At 42.4% G+C, this 16,662-nt stretch overlaps 1 long non-coding RNA gene across 2 annotated transcripts; it reads right to left on the bottom strand.

Annotated features, from left to right (window-relative positions):
• Positions 1-6,810: 6,810 nt before the first annotated feature.
• Positions 6,811-7,962, bottom strand: LOC119012680. 2 transcript variants are annotated; one of them, XR_005072562.1, is made up of 3 exons: positions 7,460-7,962; positions 7,255-7,337; positions 6,811-6,980 (listed from the first exon to the last, which is right to left on the bottom strand). It is a non-coding gene; the product is annotated as an uncharacterized LOC119012680 (long non-coding RNA). The 2 variants fall into 2 exon arrangements; XR_005072561.1 differs by having other exon boundaries at positions 6,811-7,170.
• Between the last annotated feature and the right edge of the window lie 8,700 nt (positions 7,963-16,662).

Consider the following 16,662-nt stretch of genomic DNA (forward strand, 5'->3'; position numbering starts at 1 on the left):
ACCTGCTAACCCCTAAATTCCATCAGATCTGTGTTCGGTCCGTGTTTGGTCCGTGTCCGATCCACCACGGCCGCTACGTTGCGTATCTATGCTGTTGCAGCTCCTGCAGTCTGGATTCAGTGGTAGATCCATGGCTTCTATTTCGGCCAATCAATGAAGCTGATTTCAGCACAGTGCCGACAGGAAGTCAGACACTGCAACAATAACACCGCATCCGGTTAAATTACAGAATAAAACACTCCTTTTGTCTGCATTTTTGTATGCCTGCATCCACAGAGAAAGAAACTATACACCAAGTTTCTGTTACTAAACTACATATTTCTGGCTTTAAATGTTGTCAGAAACATGTTATTGTCCTGTTTAGCTGCAGATGAGAAAGCTTCAAATATGAACCACAATCCTGCTCATTGTCCATTTATCATCTAAAATATTTAGACAAAAAAACAAAAAAAAATTAGATCACTGTTTGGACGTAATACATGATTGTTTGTTACTAACGGACTGCGAGCCAAAACCAGCGGGAGTGTTTATTGCCATGCCGTGCATTCTGGTTGTTGTACGTTTTTGATCTTTTTAAACAAAAGGGAAGGTCTCTATCTGTGTTGTCTCCAGTCATGTCGCACCAATTTCAATTAATGTGTATTTCTACTGCATAGACACCCCAGTTTCATGCGAGGGACACCTTTCCAGTATTGAAAACTGAGTAATGACTAAATTTAACCGTTATTAATTGAAGAAAAGTCCCATAATTTGACACATCAGTCATCTCTGTGTTGTTGAAGCAGTGTGAGGAAGATTGAAGGTGAAGAATTTCTGCTTTATAAACACTGACATTCAGTAAGCACGTAGCTTTAATATCTAAAACAGTTAACCCTTATGTCACTCATTAAATTGGCTTATTTGTCTGGAGGATTAAATGAGTCTGCAGGTGAACAAGTACAAAATTATGGATTAATCAGACCTCTACGACCTTTATTCACAATACTAATGTGCTGCTGTAGCTTCTTCGTCAAGCACATATAATACAGTCAAGGATACCTTTAGCTAATACATGTTGTCATGCTAACATCGAGTCCTGTTGAGAAGATATTCAAGGTGAGCTCACCCTGACCCCTGACCCCAAACACAGCATTACTGGAAATATTCTGTCTGTTGGAAGGAGAAAAAAAAGAAAAAAACAGGCCATTCAGAGTTAATTAAGCTGTCACGGCTGCAGCGTAACTCCTCTCTCTGGTTAATAAGGTAAACAAGAGAGAAGAAATATGTGTATATGTGCGAATAAAGCAATAATCCGACGACTACATTTGAGGATTCATTAAGGTGGAAGAAAACTGTGGTTATGATGCTTTTCTATGCTGTATATAAGGAGCAGATGAGATACTGTGGGCACATACTGATGGAAAAGTAAATGAAAGCGCCCTCGTTGTTCAAAGAGGAAGCGAGAGCCACATGAATGGGTACAGAAAGCAGTGCTCTGAGAGGATGTCTTCCTGGGTGACCTTGTTCTGAGAGACCAGTTCAAAGCGTTCCCTGTGAAGAAAAACAACAATTATTGTCATGGGTGGGCGACGAGAGGCAGAGCACCTGGAGAAAATTGCAAATATAGAGACAGAAGAAGAAAAAAAAAAGTCCTTATTATGCCAAGTTTGCTGCAAAAAGAATGAGTGTTTTGTGATGCTGGGCTTAAGCAGTTAACTGCATACCAAGATGATCAAACTTGGATGAGTAGACGTCTTGCATTAAGTTTTAAACCCTCTTCAGACACGGAATCTGTTAGATTGCTGGCTTTACATTGCTGAACCGTTCTGGATCTGCTTAATAGTTGGCATCTGATGGAGGGTGTTAAAAGTAATGGCATCAGTGGAGAAGAGTTTCTCAGCTCTCTCACAAACTGCACCAGTGGAGGATATTTTTACTCACTTCTGCAGTTAATTATTGACCATTGTGAGCTTAATACAAGGAATGATTAAAACTCAAAAGTGGTAATTAACATTAGAGACTTGTGCCGTGCTGCCAGTGATGCAAAAATGTCACCTGGTACAACTTGGCAAAACTGTCTTTACTTTTACCGAATCGTGACTTGGGAGCTCATTTAAACACGAGCAATACTGATGCAATAACCCACACAGGTGCTTTGGAGGGTTTGTCCCCTGGTTTGTGGTGGATATGTGGATATCTGGAGAGGGAGATCAGGGTTCAGACTGCTGAAGTGTAAGTAGATTGAGGGAAGTTAGGGTGTCAAACACGAAACAAAACATTTACCTGGGCGGAGGAGTAAAGCCTGTTTTTTTTTTTATTGTCTCTGGGATGTAATGTCACTGATAGCATCAGGTTAGGAGCCCTCACAGATACACAGACACGTTCCTCTGTGGGAGGATTATGAGTGGAAGGTACAGCCCATTGCCTTCTAATAACATCCTCTAATCTCTTGCCAGCTGCCCTTGAGGCTGTCCACTCAGAAAACATTGCAACTTTTCACCTTCGATAAAGAACCTCCCCCCTCGCTGCTGTCTCACCCTCCACCGGGGAGGAGGGGGGGAGGGACGCGTACCTCTCTCCATCAAAGAGATTGGACAGGGTTGGCCCTCTAGTTGGCTGTGGAGAGAGAAACCCATTTTTATCCCCTACCCTGTCAGCTTGAATTAACTGTACAACCCCAACCTTTCAGCCGAACTTCTGCCCATTACTAGCCCCGATGCTGTCGGCACAGTTTTCTATTTTCACCCCGAGGTTCTCTCAGCTCCTTGTCTCCCTCCAGTACATTATAACCACTCCTTTCACACAGAATAGCCTTTGAGGGCACGATCATGAAATGATGAAATCTGCTGTCCTTTTGTGTCAGGTGTTGTAATGGCGGAGCAGCCGGGGTACATCCATCGATTTTGAGGGAACCAACCTTTCATCCCACCTAATGGCTCAACTCAAACCACCCCACCCGACACCATAATATCCCAGAGCCCTTTGCTTTCTCATCAGGCGTCAGGAGTGGGTTACTTTGTGATTTTCATCCTGAATACTTTCATCCCCTATTACGCTGATCCATCCATCAGAAGTTCAGCCCACTCGCTTTGAAACTCTGTCGTCATTTGTATTCATCACATTTTCAATTTCTCCCACTCTCTCTCGCCATGATGCCGCATAATAGGTTTTGTGCTTATAAGGTGTAGTAGGGTTTCTTTTTCCAATTAGCATGGAATCATTTCTCCAGAACTAATCTCAAGCCCTGCGTATAGCCAGCTCCCCCATCTTTGATTTAACGCTTGGCGTGAATCCGGGGGAGTTGGAGGCACAGCCATGTTGGAGAATCCCCGTGGCCCACAATGTGTTCACCTCTTGATTGCTCGCCCTCCCAGGTTTAGTGCTGGTTTATGGAGCATGATATGAAATAAACCCTTACCGGTCCCTCAACAAAGATTGGTGGCGTGACTCGTACTCAACTCAGGGAGCTCCACGTTCAAGGATGAGGAGTTCTGGAGATGCGTTTAAGGCGAGCTGGGAGAGCGGGAGATGACGGGAATGTTAATTTACGAACACATCTGTTATGAGAATTGCAGGGATGGACAAACAAAAAGCTGGCCGTCTCTCTGCGAGACAGCCGTGTGTTAGTGTGGATCCTCCAGAAGCAGTGCAGGCGCTGGGCTTCCCGGGGCCCGGAGAGGAAGCCCAGAGAGATTTTCTGCTCAGCAGCATTCAATCATCTTCTAAAGTCACTGTACAAAGCCCACTCTGTGTGTATTTCATATAAACCCCCAAATATAAACCTTCAAAAAGAATTAAATTACAGCCAAAAACCTCCTTTGTTTCTCCGTCTGCCCCGACGGTTGAAAAGGCATCAACCCAAACCGTGCTACAGAGGTTATTAACATGTACAGTGCACTGTGTTTATTATTATGCATATCTGAAAAAGTAATGAATACATCAATTGTGTTTGGTCATGGAAAATATAGGCGCCTTTCAATCCCCAGCTTTAACCACAATCTCTTCATTTATGGTTAATAATAAAACCTGTTGGGGAGGAAAACATTCAAAATGCAAATTGATAACCGACCCACCAGCCGCCTCACACACACACACACACACACACACACACGGACAAACAGGAAGGATGGTTCTTGTTACACGAGGCAATCTGTACGCTGCACATTTGACCCCCAAAGTCCAGTTTATTTCACCAACACATTACGTTTTCTTGGCCCTGACACATTTGGAAGAGGTTCGTTTCTGCAAGCTATCATTGCTCGTGATGACGTACTTGCTTGGACCCAGTTTTGTCCGGAGCAGTGGCAGTGCAGGCCAGCAGGGACCAGGTCGCACTCGTCCTCCGACACGGGACGGAGTAACTGGGCCAGGTGTGAGTCTGCCCTCAGAGGCTGATGGGAAAGTAAAGATGCTCATAAGCACAGGAAGACTGATGTTGTGTAAGATTCTGCACCATCAAGGACAGACACTTTTGTTTGCACCGCTTACATGAGAAAGTAACATTAACTGGATGTCAGGAGAGTTGAGAGTGTTTTACTCGAAAAAGCAAAGTTGAACATACCGATTGCAAAAAACCTTCACTATTGATGTACAACCCTGTCATCGCTTGGTGAGGATGCAATCTTATGTTTGACAAAAGCCTTCTGCAAAAACCTTGAATCATGTTCAGTGATTTTTTTATTTTTCCATTCCAATGTATAATTCCTGCTTTAACATCTGTGCATGGTGGGCCTGAAAAGTCTATCACTGCAGTGAAGTTTCATGTCAACTGATATTGACCCGCAATGTTTTTGTATCATTTTCTAAACTAGGTGAAAAAAAGGTCAGTTTAACCTCTCTGTCTGATTCATTGTAACAGTTAGTACTGACAGTTTGTCTGCTGGAAACATCTGGCAGACCAAATCAAACCTTTTGGCCTGCTGGTCCCACTTTGGGCGGCCTCGCTCTGCAGTGTCAGTGCACAGCAGGTTAGATGTAAAAATATGTGAGAGGTGTCTACAGTCAAGCAAACAAATCTATATATAGATGCTTCCAAAGATGAGTTTAAGTGGATTCATATTTGTTTACATTTTAATAAAGCTTTTTCTTTCAGGGAAATTGAACTTTCTCCTGTAATTGGTATCAAATAATATTGTTATTTTTTACGGAAAATCTCAGTAAAAATGAGACATTCTGCACAGTGAGTACTTTTATTTATGACACCATAGTTTCACTTTCATGATACATGTTGCTAAATCATGAAAGTAGCACCTTTTAATGAATAGTAATGAATGCTGGAAGAGCTATGTTAATGATGTAACAAAATATATCTGGCTCTGGTCAGTTCTGGGATCTCCTCCAGACGTGGCTCTCCAGTATTATCCATCCTGGCCTGAACCCCAACTGATGGAGGTTCAGCAGCAGGTGTCTGGTGTCGTGGTCAGTTCTGGGACTTTCTCACAGGCCAGGCATTTCATCCAGGCTGGGCTCTCCTCGATTAAATCCATCCTGGTTTGAACCCCGATAGATGGAGATTCAGCAAAGTGTTGGTGGAGCTGCGACGTTAACAGATTCTGCTTCTCTGGGCAGTTCTGGAATTGCTCCAGTGTCCGGTGCTGTGGAGGATTCTGGGATCTGCAGGTGGGGCATTTCATCCACTCTGGACTCAAACCCAGTCGAGGTAGGTTCAGCAGGGGGTGTTGGTGCTACCTGCTGCAGAGGTACAGGCAAGCTGAAACCATTATGTTCTGGAGTGGAGACAGGAAGTTCCACAGCTGGTGACAGATGAGCCGGTACTTCGGGGCTCTGGGGCCGAAACAGCTCACAAATCTGTCCAGCTGCAGCATCAACAATCTTACTCAGCAGCACTGAAGCAACAGTCTCGATTCTATCCAGGCGAACACGTCGCAGGAAACACTGGACCATGTCATCCCTGGTGGAGTGGGAGACAATGACTGTGGGAACAGCCGTTTCATAAGAATTACCTTTTGAAAGTGATGAGCTGAGGTCCTCAGGCTGTTCCAGTCTCTGCATCACATATATGCACATTCAGTGTATCTCCTCTGTGCCTCCACCAGCAGACGCACATGTAAACACTTACATTCAGTATATGATACGAGAAATGTTTATTAAATAACGTGATGGAAGCCTAAAACATGCAGGACATGTTCAAGTGATCCAGGATGTGGGAACGGCCTAGAATGAAAATGCTGATGTCCACCCCCTCATGGCAACACACACACACACACACACACACACACTGTTAATCAGGAACACACACCTAACCTGATTAGATCGGGGACCAGTGGTTAAAAAAAGAAAAAAAAAAAAAAATCAATTGTGGGTGATTCAAACCACTAAAGCACAAAGCTCAATTGTTTATCAGGCCATTATTTATTAACTAGCTGTCACAACAGGTAATATCAGGTGTAAGCCATCGATTCCAGCGCTGTATGTTGGCATATTCTATTATTCATAGAAATCAATATCATATAATAGATGTGTGATAGTAATTTATAGTCTAAAGAAAACAATTCCTTTTTTCATGAATGGACATACTGGATTTCAGATCGGTTGTTTTTTCCTCTTGCTTTTCTGTTTATGTTCATCACAACAAAAAGTTTAAATAAAATATTGTGAGGAATTAATTTTCACTTGGACTCCAACAAACTGAAAAAAAAAATGGTTTCAAAACTCAACCCAGTCACCAAAATAAATGTTGGCAAAGTACATTTCTGCAAACCACACGTGCGTTGAAACTTTACGTTTATTTAGGTGTAATTTCCAACCTTATAACAACATACCAAGAGCATATGTTTTGGTAATAAACCACGTATTCAGTTTTGGATAAAGACGGCAGGAAATTGTCTCTGTGTTTCCATAAATAAATATCCAGTGGTGACACATTTAAAAGCAGTGAGAAGCCGTGGACTCTCATCAGAAATATCTGGTGATCTGACCTTCAGAAATGTTGATCCGCTGTCTTGAGCAGCATTCACTTCCCCCTCTCCTGATACGAACGTCTGGTAATAAACATGTAACGTGAACATGTTATGACAGCTATTGTAGAAAATGTTAATATGCTAAATATCGTATAAATGTGAGCATATCAGTGGTTTGCTGCTCCGGTGTTATGATAGCATCTTTGTTGTCATGTCATGCTCCTTACTCCCCGTGTTTACTGTCTATCTGCTCACTCTCTAATTATGATGCCTGAAAAAAAACCAAGACAGACTCTGTAATGGACGCCCCCGTAGCTCTAGAATTGCACACCATGTATTAAGTCTGAGTCCTTACCTCAGCAGCCTGGGCTCTGTGTTGCATATCATCCTCTCTCTCTCTCTCTCTCTTGTTTTCTCCGCCCTCCCCGCTGTCACTATCTAAATAAATAAAGCAAAAGTGCCCCACAAAAAAATCATTTAAAAAAAAAAAAAGACAATGAACAGCTGTAGCATCAGCTACTGAATGAATCACTTAACAGTTGCATCAAATAAACGTCCACCTTCGTTGTCGGCGGCTGAACTGGGAGCAGCCAGTTAGCGACTCCTCCTGACCTTGGCTGCCATGTTAGCATGCATGAGCAATCTGCATCAGTGACTGCTTTGATGTGCCGCCGTCTCCCCTTCTCCATCCATGCATGAGCAACTTAAAGATTTCCTGCCCGGGTCAATCATATTGAATTGCGAGCCGATCAACTGTGACAAGCGGCTCCCTCGCCGCCCGAGTTCACAGGACGCCGAGAGAACGTTTCACCTTACGCAGGTGCAGTCACCTTGGCCATGAGCAATGAGCTCTGAGGTTGGCTGAGTAATTCCTTCCGTTGCTCCCAAGACAGCACATCAAAGATATCTGCATGTAGATTAAAGCCAGGGGGCTCGCACCAAGTTTACCCTCAGCCAGTTTGCATTCACACCCACAACAGCACTCGGGGAAAAAAAAAAGAAGAATTTGGAGGAGACAGAGGCTCTGGAGGAGAGCTCTTTCTTCCATGGCTGAAGTAAGAAGGGTAAGGAAGCCATGAGCCAGTCATTAAAATGCCACCTGTTCAGCATCTCTGTCTCAGCCTTGAAGTATCGTAACCACGGCGAAACATCTAAGACCCATGCAGCTTGTAGGCACTCAAGCAAACACATCTGAGCACTTGCACACACGCAGACACATCCGCACACACCATTAGACATATGCCTCTGGTTAAGGTGATGATACACAACATATGGCGCTGCAGAGCCTCCTAACCCCCTCGCAGAGAGAGCAGAGGAATCCATAGGATCAGTGTGTGAGCGCTTCATACGTTGAGAATTTTCAGATTTAGGCTTTTTGGCAGCGGCTGACAGGCTAACGGCCTGTTTCAGAAGTTTAATTAGTTTTTACTGGGCCAACTTTTGCCGAGTAAGAATAATGACTTTATAATGCAGTCGTGTATTAGATCATTGTTGAATTGTTAATAAAGTTGCAGTGATTATCCCCCTCCCGGAATTGAGGACATTGTCTCAGTTGATGAGTTGTCAGCAGTTAACGGACAGATGCGGGATGAATCATCAAAGATATCACCAGCGGTCCTAATGTTGCGGGGCGGGACGGGGGGGACCGTTGTCTCGCTGGAGCAATGGGGAGGGATATTTCAGATCCATCTTCATTTAGTTTCCTGGTGAGCTCTTAATAGAGAAACCACAGAGCAGGAAACAACTAAATGTATAGATTTAGCCTGTGTTAGGTAGAACAGCGCTGTCCTGTTATTGTAAGGAAGGTATGTGTCAGTTGTGTCACTGTTGGGAATATGAAAATGTGAATATTATTTCAGTTTCTCTTTTGTCTCCGTGCCAAGTGAATCTCAAAAATGAGCATCTGGGAAAACAAAGTCAACCTTTCAGTTAAACGACCCAACGACCATCAGTGAAACCTCGAGGCACTCTCACCTTTATATTAAAATATGCAGATGAACTCCATATTAAACACACTGACAGGTGTTGGGATGTTAATTCATGAGTCCATGAACTTGTAAATGAGCAACATTATCGCTGCCGTCTTGGGGAATGTGAGCTGAGCTCCTGCAAGGATTCAGTTCTCAGCCGGGACGCTGGTTGTTTCCGTCTGTCAGAGTTGTCCAGACGCCTTTAGGATGATTCTGAGAAGATGTGGTCTGATGATGGATCACTGCACCAGCATTCAAACATTAGACAGATGTTCATCACGGGGACACTTATTAAAGGTCAGAATTTCAAAACTTAAAAGGCCACCAGTCTGCTTTTGATGGAACTTAGATGGATGAGTCATCCTGCACCGCTCAGCGGACGCCTCTATTATCCGTCTGACTTGTTGTGACTTGAATATTAAATTATCGTCATTTTATCACCGATTGAAACGCAGCGTTCAAAACAACCCAAAAGGATCGCTCTCAGTGTTCTTCAAAAGCAATCCACAAAATGCTTGACGCTGATCCGAAAGCATTACAAGTCCGGCCGTGCACTCCTCGAGACACGCGCAGCCCGAGGCCTCCTTGGCACCATCTTTGGCGATGACACCCGCGCACGCAGGGTTCGGGGTCGCATCTGGCTGCGCCTGGATCTGATCTGAGCAATCACATGGAGCTGGCGAAGCATCACACGCCAGCCTCGGTGCTCAGCGGGGGCTCAGCGAGCGGCAGGGCAACGGGTGAGAGGTGCGCAGATGGTTGATAATAACTCATATATGCTCCTCACATTTCTTCCAGTCTTATCTGTGAAGTGTGCCGCTTATCTTAATTTCAACTCTTTGTCTGTCTTTGTCGTCTCTCTTTGATTGTTGCTCAAAAGGAAGGTACTTAAATGATTCTCCTTTAGCTGAAGGAGGCCCTTAAAAAAAAAAAAAAAAAAAAAAGAGAGAGAGAGAGAGAGAAGTTATGCCGTACTACATCTTGTTTTTCTAGCAGCGTCTCTCTTCATCAACCATCCGGGAAAACGTTCACTTATTTATACTCGGCATCTTACCAGAAAGTTTCAGGTAAAAGCTGTCGGAGATTCCTTCCTGCCATCAAAAAATGAAATGTGAATCATTGTGTACTTTTATGAAAAAGATATGAAAGAGGACGTGAGTTTTCATCATCAAGGACACTTTTTAAATGAATCTGTGAATCTGTTCAGCTTCCATGATGATCGAGACGGAGGCGACCGGCTGACTCTTACTTGCATAATGATGATTTTCAGAGTAACGTGAATTATTTCTCTGCATCAGAAACCTATAAAGTCTCTTTTTGTGATTTGTGAATGTTTTTTTTATTTTCTTTTTTATCTCAGCTGAACTTTCAGACAAGCTGTTCCCCTTCAGCTCTTTTATGTCTGACATTTCCACTCAGGTCTTTAATGAACAAGCAGATGGAAGCGTAACTACGCTTGTCCATACTCATGAACATCAGTTTGTCCAGTATTTATTCAGCCTTCTGTGAGTGCAGCGTTTGATGATGTGCTCGCAGTAAATTTGTTTGCTCCTTTTACACCATAAAATCTGAGCGAGTGACTTCACTTAAAACAAATAAATACAAAAAAAATAAATCAAGGAACCTCAAAATAACCAAATCCAGTAGACTCATAATTTTAAGTTGTCAAAACCTTTTAACTTGTACAACTTAAATTAAGACTACTAAACTTTACTTGGTAAATTTTAGGTAACATGTTTCCTGACTTTTTATCAAACTAAAGGCAACTTTTATAATTTATGTAGAGAGATTATAAGAAAATACAGAAAAGTGAAAAGTTAGAATAAATTCCAAGAAATAAGTAAATGTAAAATTACTGTAAGCGTGATACGTTCAATAAGACTATGACATGTGACAACTTTTCTAAGCGTGAATTAAATGGTCCTGAATATAATAATCGACATGTACATGCAACATATACAGTATATTGTACTTCACTATAACCTCAGTGAAGATAGTAGTGACTTATACTGCCGAATGTTACTGCTGACAATAGTTTACAGTATAAGTAGCTACATAAATAAGTGAAATATTGCACAAAAAATATATATTTTAAATACAAAATTGCTATCAAGGATTGCAGATTATTGTCAGAATTACACTTTAGATTTTAAAATCCAACTTTATTTTAACAAAGTCAGCAAACCAATCAACTCAGAACTGCCAGAAAAGTATTTTATTAAACTTAAATTGTACGAGCTTACCAACAACTTAACATTTTTATTGTATTCACAGTCATTTTTAAGAAAAAGTAACTTGGTGAGATTTTACAGTGCAGGATGTTTTCACATTCACATATTGGTACTTCTACTCCACTTTAACCCTTAACAGCTGTTATAATGTGTAATGTGATGTTAATTTGCATGTCTGTAAACAATTTTGATGCATTAATTAAATACGCACTGAATGCCAGCGCAGGCTACGTTTGCTCATTTACCTGTTGGAGTGATGAACACACAACTGAATGTTGAAATGGAGCAACATTAGAAACTAAACAGACCTGAGAGGAAACACTGACACAGAAACTCGGTGTGCAGACTGTTGCTGAACTCTGAGCTGCACTAATCTGCATTTAGTGACGTTATTCTACAAAAACATTTAAAAATGTTACTAACAAGATTTAAAAAAAGACAGGTTTAACTCTCGTATCAGAGGCTTTTGTTCTGTAATTAAAGGGTCATTTTGTATATTATTCGTGCCACAGATGGGATCATTATTTGCAAGGTCAATGCTCAGTCCAATAAAGAATTTTATTTGGTGTGAGGTCATATTGATTGCGCATATATACTGGAACTGAACATTTCATGAGCGGCTCGCTCTGTGTGATGCAAATGCAATATTTTAAAGTCATAAAAGGAGGATTTAGTGTACGTCCTCCACCCGCGGGCGAAGACTGTCGGAGCAGCCAGACTTTTTGTTTTTGTTTTTTTTCTCCTGGCATCAGTTCCTTGATACTGTAGCTCAGAGGAAGCGGCGCAACAATAAAGTTCAGATGCACACAGCGGGAATTAACTGGGAATGATGTGCTCTCTGTGCTTTCCACTTTAGAAATTATCCATGTGGGCACTGAGCGTGCTCGCTGCAGATCTCAGCCCAAATAACACCCAACATTTAATACTCAGCCCTGAGTCATTATCAGTCTCTCTCTCTCTCCTCCAAATCTATTTACAGCAGCCTCCAGCAGTTTAAATTGGAAGATTACTCTTTAGTCCATACAATTTAGAGAATGCACAGCATTTCCATCACAGCAAGGCCTCGAAATCAATATGTCAATAATCCTACATCTTTCTATTCCATTACCCTCCCTGCTGGGTGCATACCACATACGAGGCGGGGGCACATACTACGGGAATGCACATTTAAATCTTCATTCCTTCAGTCTCAGAAAGTCTAGAAATCATTACAAAAGGTGCATTGTGTAGATCGCTGAAATGTTTTTTTATTCAGCTGCTCATCTGCCGAATAAATCAAAACCAGCACAGAGCAGAGAACGTGTCATCTCTCATCAGGCTCGCAGTTTGAATGGTTAACATTTAAACTGTGAGAGACGTTACCCTTTGAGACAAATCTCAGCATAATACAACAAGAAAAAAAAAACCTCTAACCGAAGTTAATTTATCAGTCGTTCCCCCGCTATGAACGTATGTGTCGTGAATTTGGATCCCGTATTAGTTACATCTCCCGAGGCAATAACGCTCGCCATGTTTTATTCACGATGACGGCTGAACTCTGGCCTGGCGCGAGCCGGCTCACGGTGGAGATGAAGCACGTTAACTATTTATCGCACATTACGACAAGACACGAGCCCGTCAGGCTCAAAGCCCCCTCGACAGCACACTTCCTCGCTCACCGTCTGCTGCAGAAACCTGCTGACAGAGGTGAAACTCGACGCTTCCCCTTCTCTTTTAACAGATAAAGATCCAGACCTTCTTTAGTCTCCACTGAGCTCCCCCCTGCGCCGCAGACCGACACACACAGCTTCCTACAATTGAACTGGCGAGGGAAATGAGGACAGACGATCTCTTATCAGCAGTTCTATCGTCTTTTCTCTCTCCCGTCTTTCTGACAATGAGGCGCTGCGGTTCCTCTCTGACTGTACCGGGACGCAGAGATGATCAATTACCCTCGATGTCTCCGGCCCATCAAGCACATTCACGTCGCTTTAATGAAATGAGAGCAAGTCCTGCAGTGTGGCCTGTCGCAGGAGAGAGCAGAGAGAAAACTGTCCTGAAATGTTCGGGAATCACAGATGTGAGTCTCGAAACACAAAGTTGAGGATTGGACGGTTTCAAACTTTAAATTCAAATCAGTAAAACTTTTTAAAAGACATCCTGAAGCATGCAAACTGACTGCATTACAGAAACTGTTAATTGGGATGTGATAACTATTAAAACAACTAAATCATTTGGAGGCTGATGTCAACTAATGTGACGTTTCCTACGACTTTGAATTTCTGAGCAGCATTTACGTCAGAATCAGATGCTAAATGATGATAAATCTGCTTTCAGCATCCAGTATTTGTGAATAACAGACAAATTCCATTCACATTTTTATTAGTTTCACCTTCATTGTTGGGAGTTTTACTGATGCTCTCTTATTCAACACAGCTCTGATCGTATCAACACCTGCAGGCTGCTCGGCGCAGCGACGCTGAAATCATGACGATTCTGTTCCACCTCCAGAACTTTCTGTATCACGAGCATTTCAGGACGAAGCACAACGGATCATAACTAATGTTGCTCCAGGACCATCGTTTGCAATTACAAGAAAGTGTCAGAGGCTAAAGTTTAAGCAAGCTGTTGTGGCTGGAGGTTGAGAACAGAGCTCCCACCCCTGAGGTTCACCTCCTGATGAAACACTGGCCACATGTTGTACAAGTTCACTTCATAGTTTCAGTTTCTTTTCAGTTTTCTGTTGTAGTTTTTGCAACAAAGATACTTAGTTAATGAAGCGACTGTTCACCGATGACCGTGTGCAGGAAGAGATGGAGGGAATGTGGATGGAGGAAAACAAGACGAAGGACAGTTTACTCAGGAAATAGCACCTGAATGGATGGACCAGAATATGTTCATTCTACCGGCAGACGGTACTGAACCGGACCAAACACGGATCCTCAGAGGAAATAAATCCACAGAAGTCTGAGCTGAGAGCTGAGAGGTGCTGATGTTATTTATCAGACACAGGTAGGTTACTGGATGCAATTAAGATATAATGAGGTTCGGACCTTCGCTGGGAGGACGTCTCAGTAACTGGACCTCTTTGAATTTTAATTGACGACCCCTGGTCTGCTGCGGTGGTGGTCCTATAGCATCATTAATTATGATGTTCCACATGTGCCTCAGACCACAGCCGCCTCTTCTTCTTCTTCACCAACAAGGCGGTTCACTGTTGCCTCACCCAGCTGTTATTATAATGATTGCTTCTTTCTTTTTTCCTTTTTAATGACTTTTCAAGCTGAGGACTCTGAGCTGATAGGCTGTTTGAAATGATTAAATGAACCGTAGCGTGAAGGTGCAGTGCGCTACGTTCAAGATTTGTCCATCTGTCAAATTCAGACTTAAAACAAATATGTGCAGCTAGCCACTTTAATAAGCCCGGCAAGACAAACCAAATAACGCTGATAACTAAGTAAAGTTAACTACATCAGGACAACTTTTAGATTTTACGGCTCACGAGGGTGAGCAGTGTTTTGTCTCGCAGGCATCCAGGAAGTTCCAGTTTTCACTGGACAAGAGTACTTTCCACTTTTTACAGCAACAAAAGTGTAGATTCCTGCTGCACTGATAGAATTCTGGATTTGTGAAATCCCTTTATAGTCGGACATATTGCCGCTGTGGCACTGCTGTATTATTACAGCTTACTCCTGTAAGCCGCATTTTCCACAGAGGTTAACAACGCGCTTTGAGCCGGCACGAATAGGCTCTATATTCTGTCCTCCATTCATGCCCATATTTGGCTCGCGAGATATGACAAACAAAAACCTTTAATCCGACGGAGCCTTTGATTCGTGTTTGTATTCAAACATCCTGTTTTCCATCAATGAGAGTGTGTAATGTTTTCACGTCTTTCCACCTTTTTCTTTATTTTATGGCGACTCTCCTCCTCTTCACATGTTTTATAGATGATTCAAGTGTCACTGGATGAAGGGTTTTTTTTGCTGTGAGGTCAAGTGATTGCTCATCCATTACTCATAAGTCACGGAGGACCAAACATCTTGGATCACGCCGGGCCAAACTCACGCCCGAATCAAAAGGAATGGCTAATATAGCTGTTGTTGCATCATCTCCGTAGCCTCAAATGCCTTGTGAGGCTAATTATTTGCAATTAGGAGTTTTTTTGTTGAAGGCGTAAACAAAGAAAAAAATTTATGAATGCAGCGAAGTGCTTCCCTCAGCTCCGGGACTTTTTAATCATGCAAACATTTTTTGCTCTTTGCAGGCTGGCCATGTTGGATTCAGCCGGGGAGATTTATTGATTCAAGCGAGGCTTCAATCAGCTCTGCCTCTGCTTTCTCTTAATTTATGGCTGAAGCGAAGATTATTGAGTGCTCATGCAAATGCAACAAATTAGCACTTCCAAAATCATTTTTGCAAAAAAAAAAAAAGAAAAGAAAAAAAGAAAAGAATAGTATTTATCCTCTTTCCCCCTCTCCTCTGAGACAGCAGATAAATCACTGAGGTTATGAGTTAAGGTGTGAACAGATTTTAAAGGCATATGTTATTTCACCTCATAATACAGAGCAGCAGGATACATCCAAACAAATGTCAGGCGTGGGGTGTGACAGCTTTATTAACATCTCATCAGCACAGGAAAGTATCAGTGTTCCACTGCACTTGATGGCTTTTTTTTCAGTGTTGTATGAGATCAGAGTGCTGCTGGAAAACTTCTTTATTTATTTATTTATTTTTTTTATTGTAGAATAACAGCATGTCCTGACATTTAAAAGATGTGACATGCTTTTGAGCTAATGAGACTGGAACAGACGGCATCGTGAAACTCACAGTTTTACTGAATCGTCTGTTTTTGTCCCGATGCTGAATCTTTTTCACGACTGCATAAAGTCTGAACAGAAACGTTACTGAAAAAATACACAATTACAGAGTACGCTCATGAACCCAAAGGCACTTGGAGCCCTGCCTGCCTTACCATGAAGCGCTAGTGGGGGTTTATATTTGTGCACACTTCAAATATATTTTGAAGGTGCAGTAGGTAAGAACTGGTCCCAGCTAGCCAGACCGGCAGGGGGGTGTTGGTGTCACGGGAGCTTTGGACCACAGAGGTTTTCACCACACTGTACACGTGTCTGATGTTCCTTCTTCACATTCTGCATCTTAAACTTGAAGGAAACGATGTCTCTTCTTTAAATCCTGCTTTGACTCTGTTGTTTGATCCTTTCACTTCCTGTTTGCGCCTGAAGTGTCTGGACCGCACAGTCGTATAGGTACACATCCTCTGCTTGTTAACCCCTGTGCCCACGTTTGAGCAAACATCTGATGAGTCTTGCCGCATAAGAAAAATAAAAAATAAAAAAATAACGGCGTTAAGGACTGCCAGAGCTTGAAGAGCATGAGAGACTTTCTACATCGGCTGTGCTAATTAGATGAGTTCAGCGCTGGGTTCAGATTTCTCTCAGAATGTGTTGGTATATCTGCTTCATCAGGCGTTTTATTTAAAAACAGGTGCTAGAACATTTATTAATTTAAATCGGCGTCCAGAAGAGACTCTAATGGTGAGTCACACTATGAGACTGCAAA

The sequence above is a fragment of the Acanthopagrus latus genome, chromosome 22, assembly GCF_904848185.1.
Source record: "Acanthopagrus latus isolate v.2019 chromosome 22, fAcaLat1.1, whole genome shotgun sequence".
NCBI classification, from domain to species: Eukaryota; Metazoa; Chordata; class Actinopteri; order Spariformes; family Sparidae; genus Acanthopagrus; species Acanthopagrus latus.